Source organism: Lepidochelys kempii, chromosome 5 (genome assembly GCF_965140265.1).
Source record: "Lepidochelys kempii isolate rLepKem1 chromosome 5, rLepKem1.hap2, whole genome shotgun sequence".
Taxonomy (NCBI): Eukaryota; Metazoa; Chordata; order Testudines; family Cheloniidae; genus Lepidochelys; species Lepidochelys kempii.
The window spans coordinates 35,810,338-35,822,464 of record NC_133260.1 but is presented as its reverse complement, the minus strand read 5'-3'; positions in this window follow the sequence as shown (position 1 = coordinate 35,822,464).

Here is a 12,127-nt window from a genome sequence, read left to right as displayed (position 1 = left end):
TCCGATGAAGTGAGCTGTAGTTCACGAAAGCTTATGCTCAAATAAATTGGTTAGTCTCTAAGGTGTCACAAGTACTCCTTTTCTTTTTGTGTTATGGGAGTAATGAGATGAAATTATGAAAGGAAAAATTGAGAGACAATCTCAGAGAAAACTTCCTAGAAGTGAAAGTATCCAGCTGTGACAATCTTCCAAAGGTTAGTCACCTGGGATGTTTACATCTAGATTAGATAAAAGACACTAGAAATGTTACTGTGGGGAACAATGTAGGTTAGAGAAACATCTGGACTGAATGACTTAATTGTTTTCTCCATTTCTAACATCTGAGATTTTCAAAGGGAAAACTGTGGTATTCAGGAACAATGGCATCCAGGGTACGTCTAGAGTACTATGTGTGGAGTAAACAAGTAAGGGAGCAACGTGTAGTATGTAAAAAATGCTAGTGCACTGCTGGCAACCTGCCAACATTTTGTCCTATGATTGAACTGGAACAATCACATATTCACAAGACTTATTCTGATGGACAAAGAAATCTGGGTTTGGATGAAAGGCAGACTCCAAAGGAAACCAGCAATTCTAAAAAATGCCTGATATTTGCTAAACATATGTTTTTCTCAGAATTAGAAGAGAAGTGTCTTGTACTTGAGTCTCAATTTTCTTTCCTAATTTCATGCATATTAACTTACACTGCAGGCAACAAAACTTTTCATTTGACCTCATTTCCATTTAACTATTCTGGTTCACAATATTTGTTTGAAAGACAGAACTTTAAAATTATTTTTAAAAGATAGAAAGGACACTCTACTGGCTGCAAGCAACCCAAACTCTCCTCAACTCAGCAAAAGAAACCACTGCCCACGTGCCTGGAGCACATCAGACAACGGACTTGGCATTCCAAAATGTACATGAAAGAGAACAAGAGAAATGGCAGGACGTACTGAGTCACCTCACAGCAGTGCTCTTGGCTCTGGTAGATTGTGAGCTTTGGGTGGTTGAAGAGCATTTGTCAATGCACAAAAGGAAAAGATCTGAGGGAAAGGTCATCTGAAAAAAAGAAACCCAAGCCAGGTCTACATTACAGAGCTATATTGGTATAACTGTGTTGCTCAGGAGTGTGAAAAATCCACACCCCTGTGCAACCTACTTATACCAACCTAAACCCCTACGTAGAGAGTGCTATGTCAGTGAGAGAGCTTCTCCTGCCAACATAGCTACCACTTCTCAAGGAGGTGAATTAACTACGCTTTCCCATCAGCATAGGAGCATCTTCACTACAGAGCTACAGGGGCTCAGTAGTGGTGCTGTAGTGTTGAAGGTGAAGGCAACCCCCCAGGATGCCCTCTGGAAACAAGTCAGCTTAAAGAAATATGAGGATCTTTATATACAGGAGTTAATCTAGGATCACTTCCTTTGGAATCACATCTGTGCCAGAGAGTGGGCTAGCGGGAACAAGGAACTAAACCATGAGACATTAGAGCATGAGACATTTTAGGCATTTCAGATCTTGCTGGAGGGCCATGGGAGAACCCAAAGCCTGCTATAGAAAAGGAATGGTACGCTATATTTCCATTCAAATACCTTGAGTCAGGCTTCAAAAATCACAAAATTGTCTTGGAAGTCATAAGATTTTTTTAAAAATAGTGTTAGATTCTTTTTCTTTGACTTCTGGTTTCTGAATCTGTAGGATCATGTTTTCAAGCTTTTCATTACAGCCATGGGGCATACAATTTTTAAATGAAACATACAATACAAGAAACATACAATTTTTAAATGAAAAAACTTCTTATATAATCACTTGACTCCAGGAGCTGGGGCATTAAGGAAAGACTCTATATTGTGAGAGCTGGCAACACTGGTAGAACCTGCTGGTACTAGATTACAAAGATAATTCAGAAAATTAGACACAGACACAAAGAATGAGGTAGATGAGCTTGATTTTGCCAAACAAAATCCATTAACTATATAAAAATAAAACTTTACACTAGAACAGAAGTGTTGGAAAAAGCTTTCTGGGAAAACAGACAAATGGACCATCCCCTGAGGGATAAACGCACCATACAGAGCCAGCAGCTGCAGTGCAGCTTCTCAGCCATCACTGAAAGAAACCTACAGTTGAGCAATTAGCGGTGATCAGTCTCTCCAGCAAATGCAAAGTCGTTAACTCCTGCAATTATATTAAAAGTCCTATGATATTTGGTGGTGGGTGTTGTCATGCTCCTGTACCAGGTATTGAGTGGCTACAGAGCTTCCTGATACACACCAGATGTGTTCGTCATAAGATCCTTCAACGCTCTGCCAGGCTGCAGATGAGGTTAGCTGAAATGAGGTGTTTTACACACCGCACCACCGAATGGCTGAACAGTAATACAATTTAGCATTTCGTTACATCTCCCTTGTTAAGTTCTACATTCCTGCCGTTTACAATATTTACGCTATCACACTGTCTTTGAAGTTCAGTATGTATCAGTCTGTTAAGTGTCTCTCATTTCAAATTACATGACTTGAACATGAAACAACTTGGTCATCTGGTCGTCCATTAGCTGCAATGATTGGCTGCAGGGCTGTCCCTAGACATTGTGGTGCCTTATGCACTGCCCCCATGGGAGGGGGGGCTGGCATCTCCAAGCCTCCGTGGGGCAGGGACTGTGCCCAAGGTCTGTGGGGGGGGCAGAGCGGGTTGGGGCAGGGTCAATCCACTTCCCGCCGCCCGGTGAGTGCAGGGCCTGCCCGACCCCTGCTGCAGTCCCCCAGGACATAGCTCAGGGGAAGGGGTGGAGTGGGGGCAGGGCTGGGGCAGAGCAGGGGTGGGAAGAGGCAGGATGAGGGTGGAGCAGGGGTGGGAGCTATGAGTAAAGGGTGGAGTGGGCTTGGCGTGGGAGCAGGGGCAGCTTTCCTGGCTGGCTTGGCTGGCTTAGCCGGCCGGGGGATCAGGCTGGCCGCTGGAGCAGCACGCAGCTGCGTAGGGCACCAGGAAATTTGGGGCAATTTGGTGCCCCAAATTTCCTGGTGCCCTACACAGCTGCATAGTTTGCATATGGGTAAGGACAGCCCTGATTGGCTGTGATCAGTTTGGAATCCTTGAGTCACCTTGTTCGGCATCTGCCAGCTGTAGAGTTTGCTCTGTTGATTGTTCTTTCTGAGGAACAAACTGTAGATGCCAACAGTTCCTGTTGAACTCTCCACTGTCAGTCTTGATCACAGATGGTCCGGGCGCTGAATTCTTTTTCTTCATAACAATTGGAACTGTCTATCCCTTTTCTCCATTCAGTTTGACAAACACACTCACCAGGTTCCAGACCCAACAGTTCTCTAACTGAGTGATGTCTGTTGTAAAAGCTCTTTCACCGTTTTTATCCAATTTGGCTACTCTCTTCATATCTGGCCAATTGGGAGAGAAAACTAGTGTTCCAACTTTGGAAAAGAGCCTAAATTATCTTTCTATCAGGAAATCTGCTGGACTAAATCCAAGAGCGGCTGTTGGTGTTGATCCATAACTCAGAAGATAAGGTAATAGCCAAGAAAGTCCTACAGCAGGAGTATCTATCTGCACAGCTCTCTCAGCCTCTCCATTCACTTATGGGTAATGTGGGCTACGAGTAATGTGATCAAAACCCTATTTCATTTGGAATGACTTAAATACTGCTGCAGCAAATTGTGGTCCGTTCTCCATCACTAGTCGTTCGGGAGGTACCAAAGGAGGGAAAACGTGCTTCAGTTTCTCAACAACGTGCAATATGGCTTTCAAACACATCACTGCTATACAGCTGGGAAAACAGCCCCCAACGACCGGGTAATGTCGCCCTCTGAATCCGTGTAAATCTGCAGCTAGTGTCTTTCAAGATCTCTCTGGCAGGTGTGTTTGTACCCCCATAGTTTTCAACATTGGCTCTTCAGTTCATTTGCACTGGATCTCCTTTCAAAAAGTTCAATGTCACCAAATCCCTTCTCGCATTCTTCCCCCTTTCTCACTAGGCCCATCATGACTGCCATGCTATGCTCAAGGAGGCTGTTGATCACATGCTCGCTGAACGCCTAGCTTTTGTCTTCGTAAGTCATTTCTGTGGTGAACTGGCCCATGCAGTTCAGAGTACCTCCAGGGCAAGTCAGAGCTGTGTCAGGTGACTTCAGCTCTTGGAGGGATTGAAGGCAATTGTAAGTCACTTCAGAGTTTGCTTATCCACAGCAGATGTGATCCTCATAAGGTAAGATCCTTTCATTAGGGTGACCAGACATCCTGTTTTTAAAGGGACAGTTCTGTATTTAAGCCCTCCTGCAGGTGTCCCGACTTTTTCTTAAAAATGGGCAAATTGTCCTGTATTTTCTGTCTCCGTGCCATCAGTACTGGTGGGTCCTGCTGCTGGCTGGATCTCTGTTCGCCAGCAGTCTGCCCACCAGCAGTGAGTGGGTGGGTCCACTGGCCAACAATGGGGGTGGGTGTGCAAGGCTGGTGATGGGGCAAAGATGCAGCGTGTGGGGCCAGCTGCTCCCCCTGCTGGTCCATCAGCACAGCCCCTGCTGCGTGCTGGCTCTCAGCCAGCAGGGCCCTGCCCTGCATCCCATTTCCGGCCAGCACAGGCTGCGAGCTGCAGTGGTTGGTGAGTTCAGGCAGGCACCAGGTGGCAGCCAGTTCTGTGTCACCTCTGCTGCCCACCCATCAGCCCTTTATGTGCTCCGCCCCACTCCCTGCTTTGCCTCTCCCCACCAGCCCCACTGCTTCTCCATATCCCCTCCGGCAGGATGTATCCCGCTCCCAGCATTGGCAGAGAACCAGCCCCTGTTCTGAGCACTCCGCTCACTAACAGCCTGGATGGCAGGCTCCTTCCTTCCCTCACTGCCTCTCTGGCTAGTCTGGTGCTCCAGGAAACCCCAAGACCCTCCAGCTTCGGGTGCTGGCCAGGAAGAGCCAAGCCCTGCATTACCCAAAGCCCCGCCCAGCACTGGCACAGGGAAGCCTCTCTAAGCTCTGGAGTGGCAGGAGATGAAGCAATTTCCAGCCTGTTCACACCCCGACCCTGCAGGATCCACAGCAGCCTCCAGAGCAGGGGCTTAGCACCCTCTTCATCCGCATCTCCCTCCCCCTGCCCTGGGGCCTGTCCCCGGGGCGCGTGGGGCTGCTCCATCCCCTAGGCACACTCATCTGCTGAGCCACCTCTCTGGCCTGGTTCACTGAAGTTCCTGCAGTCACGTTCCCTGGGCCCTGGTGCACAATGGATCCTTAGGGCTTAACCCCTTCCTGCCCACGCTGTAGACAGGGGACAGGAGGTGGCTGGGTTATGTTGGTGGCCAGCGGCAGCCTGGAGGTGTTAGCTGCCTTTAGATTCTGTGTGGACAGGAAGGGACAAGCTGATTCCAGCCCGGGCCGGGGGAGGGGGGTGGAAAAGAAGAGATGAGCTCTACAAATACACAGGCCAGTTCATCCCTCACCTTTCCCGCCCCTGCCCCTGCAGCAGCTCCTGTCCCTTCCTTCCAACACAGTGCCAAAAGGCTGCTACTGACCACATTCTGGTGCGAATCCTGGCAGAAATCTGGGGATGGGGGACATGTGACCCTACGTGCCCCCTTCCCCCAGTGTGTTGCTTTGGGAAGATGCGGTGACAGGCAGTGTTTCCTCTAATTTTTTACGTCCATGTGCGGAATTAATTTTATGTGCACCAGTGTGGAGGTAATAGTGGACATCACCTTCATGTTGGTGCACATAAAATTCATGTGGTGGGGGTGGGACTGAGGGGTTTGGAGTGTGGGAGGAGGCTTAGGGCTGGGGCAGAGGGTTGAGGTGCAGAGGGGATGAGGGCTCTGGCTGGGGGTGCGGGCGGGGGATCAGGGCTGGGGCAGAGGGTTGGAGTGGGGGGGGCTCTTTGGTGGGGCCAGGGATGAGGGATTTGGGGTGCAGGCTGCCCTGGGGCTGTAGTGGGGAAAGATGACTCCCCGCCCCAGCCCTTTCTCACCGCAGCAGCTCAGGGCTGGGAGAGAGGCGCCTCTCCCCAGCCGCGGAAGCTCCAGCGGGGCTCGGCTGGGACAGGCTGGGCCCAGGGAGGGGTTCCTCTCCCCAGCAGCTCTGGCAGGCCTGGGCCGAGCTAAAGGAGGGGCTCCTCCCCTGGCCGAGGCAGGTCCATGCTGGGGATGGCGGGGAGGGGCACCTCTCCCCGCCACAGCCCTGAGGGGGGCTTAATAGGCAACTGTGCAGCCACACAGCTTAGAGGGAACTTAGGTGCCAGGTACTAGGAGAGGCCGGTCTGTCCCAGGGGCCCAACCAGGCACAGAGGGCGGACAGCTTTGGACAGGGAAAGTCAGGTCAATCAGTTATTCCCTGTGTGTGAGAGAGGTGTACAAAAGAGAGAGAGAGAGAGAGAGAGAGAGAAAGAAAATGTCTCTCACCTCTCCCCATGTGTTTGGGGGGGGGAAGGTAGGTTTTGTGTGTGAACCCTAAAGATAAGAAGAATCCAACTACACAGTATTTCTTTTTAACAGGGGCTCAGTCAACTTTATGTTAATTTGAAAGTTTAAACGATTGATTGCCGTTGAACGTGGTTGAATACGAGTAATTTTACCAGGTGTCCTCTATTCATCATAGGGAAATATGGTCACCCTATCTGGAATGCTCTCCCGGGTATGGCCAGGCTTCATTTAAATAAGATATTTTACACAGGGTGCCACCTACTGGCCAAACAGTATAATACAGTTTAGCATTCTATTACAGTTTGGAGGTTTGCTTTAAGTTTCACAAGAACTCATAATTGCTAAAGTCAAACTCAAAACACTTCCTTTAGTTAATAATGGCCATCTCCCATTACTTTCAGTGGGATTTAAACCAAGCTGCTCATCAGTTCCCTGGTCTTTATACAAGGGAATAAGGGTGCTCTAATCCAGTTGTTCTCAACCAGGGGTATGCATACCCTTGGGGGTACACAGAGGTCTTCTAGGAGGGGGTACATCAACTCACCTATTGGCCTAGTTTTACAGCAAGTTACATAAAAAGCACAAGTCAGTACAAACCAAAATTTCATATAGACAATGACTTGTTTATAGGGCTCTATATACTATACACTGAAATGTAAGTACAATATTTATATTCCAATTTATTTTATAATTATATGGTAAAAATGAGAAATTAAGTCATTTTTCAGTAATAATGTACTGTGTCACTTTTGTAGTTTTATGTCTGAATTTGTAAGCAAATGAGGTGAAATGTGGTTTACGCAAAACAAAGACTCCTGAAAGGGGTACAGTAGTTTGGAAAGGTTGAGAGCCATTGTTCTTATCAAGACAGGTGCTGCTCTCTGGCTACATCTACACTGTGAGCTATGAGTGTGATTCACAGCTTGTGTAGATGTACTTGTGCTGGGTCTCATCTCAGCAAGCATGCTAAAAATAATAAACGGGGTGTTTTTTTCAAACCAGTACCTTTCCTATGCACATAGCACTTACCATCTCTGAGGTTCCCCAAGACTGGGAAGAATCTCAGGGAGGTAAAGTCACAAACATATATTACAAAAATGCTATCATGGCCTGTCTGGAGAATGAACAATAATCAGATTTTTTTTTCATACTCCAAAAGCCACAGCACCTGCAATGGCCAGACCATCAAGGACAGGGCCTCTATCAAATGCCTGGCCAACCTGGAGTGCCTGGCCAACCTGGGGGGGCAAAAAAGAAAGTCGGGATGAGACATTTTCAGACTTCATAGCAGTGTCTTCCTTCCCATAGCAGTGTCCCCCCCTTCCCCCCAAATCAAAGCTGGGTAAGAAGTGGAGGCAGTACTGAGGACCCACAGGGAGAAAGAAATGGAGCTCATAAACAAGACTGTGACAGTGGCCGAGGATAGCACTGCAGTAACCAGCGAAAGCATTACCATAGCCAGAGAGAGCTTGGAAATGGACAGGGAGATAGAGCAGTTTATGGAGGCTATATCAAGCCAAAATTCACGGCTTCATCACAGGCTGATGCTAGGACAGCAGGCGCGGCAGCCCTGTGTACTGGGACCCAGCCATGTTCTTCAGCCCCTCAACAATACAATATTGGGACCACCCCGCAACTCCTCCCCGATCTACCCCTGCAGCAGTGGTCCCAGAGGCCATTCTCCTTGTAGAGTCAACCTCTGGACACAGAGGACAGTTGCACTGGGGACCCCAGCACCCCTGATAACTTTGCACTGTGCCACTCAATCCTAGAGGTCCCGTGAACAACAAGAGGCAGAACCGAAGCACGTACTCCCTGGGACTTTCAGGCCCTCCACCCCTTAACTGTTGTTCTGCCCTGCCTTGCATGGTCAATTTTAGCTGCACTATTGTTTTGTTAAATGTACGTTTGACTAAAAGTTGTTTTAGTATTGTTTCTATAACAACTTTATTTTTGGTCTGTTACATTACTGTTGTTTCATAATAAAAAAATTAAAATTCATACATTATGACTCATTATTGCATGAAAGTCAGAAACTCTTAAATAAAGTTAAAATAATGTGCAGAGTTTTTAAAAAGTACTTGAACAAGGCCTCACTTGCATCACCTATAAGCACTGCACACAGTGAACCCAAACCCCCCTCCACGGGCTAATGGCTGATTTTTCAGGGATGAGACTCACAATAGGCATCCCTAACAATATTTCCCCTTGTGTTTCCATTTACAATGGGACATCTGCTGTTCTTACCACTGAGCAAATATTCTCACGAATATTGTGCAGAACACAGTGATATAATGGTTGGCATGTTTTTTTCTGCTGCTTCCAACCTATTACACAAATGGCACCATCTCCCTTTCAGACAGCCAAATGCATACTTGACTATCGTTCTGCAACTACTGAGTCTGCAATTAAAAAGTCCCTTCCCTCAGTCCAGACGGCCTGTGAATGGTACATTAACCAGTAGGGACTAAGTAAGGTCTCCCAGAATAACTGAAGGAACTAGAGACACTTAATTCGAATTTATATGTCCCACCACTAAAACCTGGATCCTCAAAAACCATCAGTACAGCTACATTTCTCACTGGAAATTAATGCTACTTTATATTTGACTTAGCACTTTTTATCCAAGGATCAAAATGTGCTTTAAAATATAGTCTCACTACTCATTTGACAAATAGACATTTTACAGAAGAGGAAACTGAGGTATGGAGAGACTCATCCATCATTGTAGGGAGAGTGGTCACTTTGGATGAGCTATTACCAGCAGGAGAGTGAGTCTGTGTGTGTGTATGGGGGTGAGAAAACCTGGATTTGTGCTGGAAATGGCCCACCTTGATTATCATGCACATTGTAGGGAGAGTGGTCACTTTGGATAAGCTATTACCAGCAGGAGAGTGAGTTTATGTGTGTGGTTTTTGGAGGGGGGTGAGGGGGTGAGAGAACCTGGATTTGTGCAGGAAATGGCCCACCTTGATTATCATACACATTGTGAAGAGAGTTGTCACTTTGGATGGGCTATTACCAGCAGGAGAGTGAGTTTGTGTGTGTGGGGGGGGGGGGGGTGGAGGGTGAGAAAACCTGGATTTGTGCTGGAAATGGCCCAACTTCATGATCACTTTTGATAAGCTATTACCAGCAGGACAGTGGGGTGGGAGGAGGTATTGTTTCATGGTCTCTGTGTGTATATAATGTCTTCTGCAGTTTCCACAGTATGCATCCGATGAAGTGAGCTGTAGCTCACGAAAGCTCATGCTCAAATAAATTGGTTAGTCTCTAAGGTGCCACAAGTACTCCTTTTCTTTTTGCGAATACAGACTAACACGGCTGTTACTCTGAAACCTGTCATCCAAGATTACACAGAAAGGGGAACAGAGCCAGTCCTAATTCCCAGTCCTATGCCTTTCTCACCAAAACCCATCCTTCCTCACTTCTCATTGCTTAGAAAATTTAAGGGTGTGTATTCACATGCTCGAGCAGTAAAAACAACCTACCAAACACAAAAACCCCACTACTACCTTAAAACTCTTACTGATTTATTTTTTAAATAACTGATACAGAGCAGATACATTCAAAAATAAATGGAAACATCTGATTAAAATAGTGCATTAGATATGACAGTTGTGTGACTGCAATCACTTGGCTTTTTTATACACAAGTATTTGACTGTATGGAAAAGATTACAGATTACTGGTCTTGTTCATGCAGTACATGCATTTATGCATGCAGTCCAGTATTTAATAAAGATTATAGTGTAGAGTGTCCTACGTTTTAGACCACTTTCTGTAACTGGTCCATGAACCAATGCTGATCTGTGAAGCACTTACTGGTGGTCTTCAGAAAGCTGGTCACATGTTTATGTCGCCTTATTTCCAGCAGCTAAATTGCATTAATACCTCCCTCATATCACTTCCCCATGTAAACAATTGATACAGATGCCACAATGATATTATTTGATGGTCAATGGGAGGGAAGATGGCCCAGGAGACAATCTCTGCATTCACACTGAATAAGTTTGAGCAAAGTTCTAGGCAATTTGGTGTTTGCAGGAATATGTTTTCAAAGTTTTTTTAAATAGTAAATGTTAGTATCCATTAATTATACACAACAGGCAATGCACACTTTCCCACAGTCTCAATAAGCAGCCTCAGCTCTGATTTGGAGGGATCATCCCTAAGAGTAAGAGGATTAAGTTGACTCTCCATGCACATTCAGTATCCCAGATGAAGAATGCCAGCAAGGATGATGATGATGATTACTGTAGTGCCTAGGAGTCCTAGTCTTAGGATACCAATTAATGCAAATTCTGGTAGCCAGCAGCCCAACAATTCATTTCACATTGGTCTCCCAACCCTTTTCACATTGTAACAATTTCTGTGGGCTACATTCAATTCACTGATTTCAAAATTAATGGCTTTATAGCCCATTATCAGTCCCTGACACCATTTAGAATTTATCTACACTGCAGCTGGAAGCATGCCTCCCAGCCCAGGTAGAGACACACACTCTAGCTCTGCTTGAGCTAGCATGCTAAAAATAGCAGTGTGGACATTGCCGCACAGGACAGCCACCCGAGTATAAGCCCACCCAACTGCTTGGATCTTTACTCAGGTAGCTAGCCCATGCCGCTACATCCACACAGCTATTTTTAGCCTGATAGCTCAAGGAGATCTAGCACACATCTGTCTGTCCATGGGGGCTGGGAGGAACACACTTAGCCGCAGTGTAGACATACCCTCAGTCACCTTCGTTGTGCTATTGGGATAAAATGCAAAGAAAATAAAAATGGTTAATAATATCTTGAAAATAATCAATGGACAAGCCACGTATCTCATTAGGCCTGGCTACCCAAACCATGAATGGGGACTTGAACACCTGTCATTTTAACTTTTAATAGTTTTTACTGAGCTCTGTCAGTGTGATTGGATCTATATAAATACAGAAGGCGGCTTGGCCTTTATTCTAACTGACTTTTTGATTCCATTTTTCAGGTCTATAAAGAACCAGTCCCCTTATGAACATTTTTCTCTTGATTTTTAATGTGCCTCTGGTGTAACCACAAGAGTTTCCCTCTTCCATGCTCAATAGGTTTGCTTACTTTGATTTGTCAAAAACATCTAATACACTTGGCATATTACAATAAAAACATTTTAAAAATTCAGGTGAATTATTTCCAACATTTGCAACCCATCCAAAAAAAATTCTTTCCCTTCAAACATTTCACTGAGACCAGTTTGAGTAACCTGCTCAGGGAAAGCCTGGAAAGACAGGTAGGCCTTGCAGCATGTCTTGGGATGTCAATAAATCGGACCAAGGGGCAGAGGCTGAGGGAAGTCTAGAGTCAACGAGCCATCACAAATGAAATCTGCCACTAACTCCTTCCAGTTCATGGGGTTGAGAACTGTTAGATATTGTATCTCAGTTAATCACAATTAACCGACCTTCCTAACCTGAATAATAGTATTTGAGACATCACCAGAGTGCATACAGAATCATCCCAAAGAACAGGAAGATGGGGATGGTAGAAAAACAAGCAGTAGAAACCAAAGGGAAATTGGAATTAAGTGCTGAAGTATCCACTTACAAGTGTGCATATCTGGGTATTAAGCAACTGAGATGGGTCATTTTTTAATGTTTTTGCAAATCATCAAATTATCAGAATTCTCTATGGGACTGATTCTGATCTCATTTCAAGAGTAACACTACTGAACTCAATGAAGTTATATAGTGCAAAATT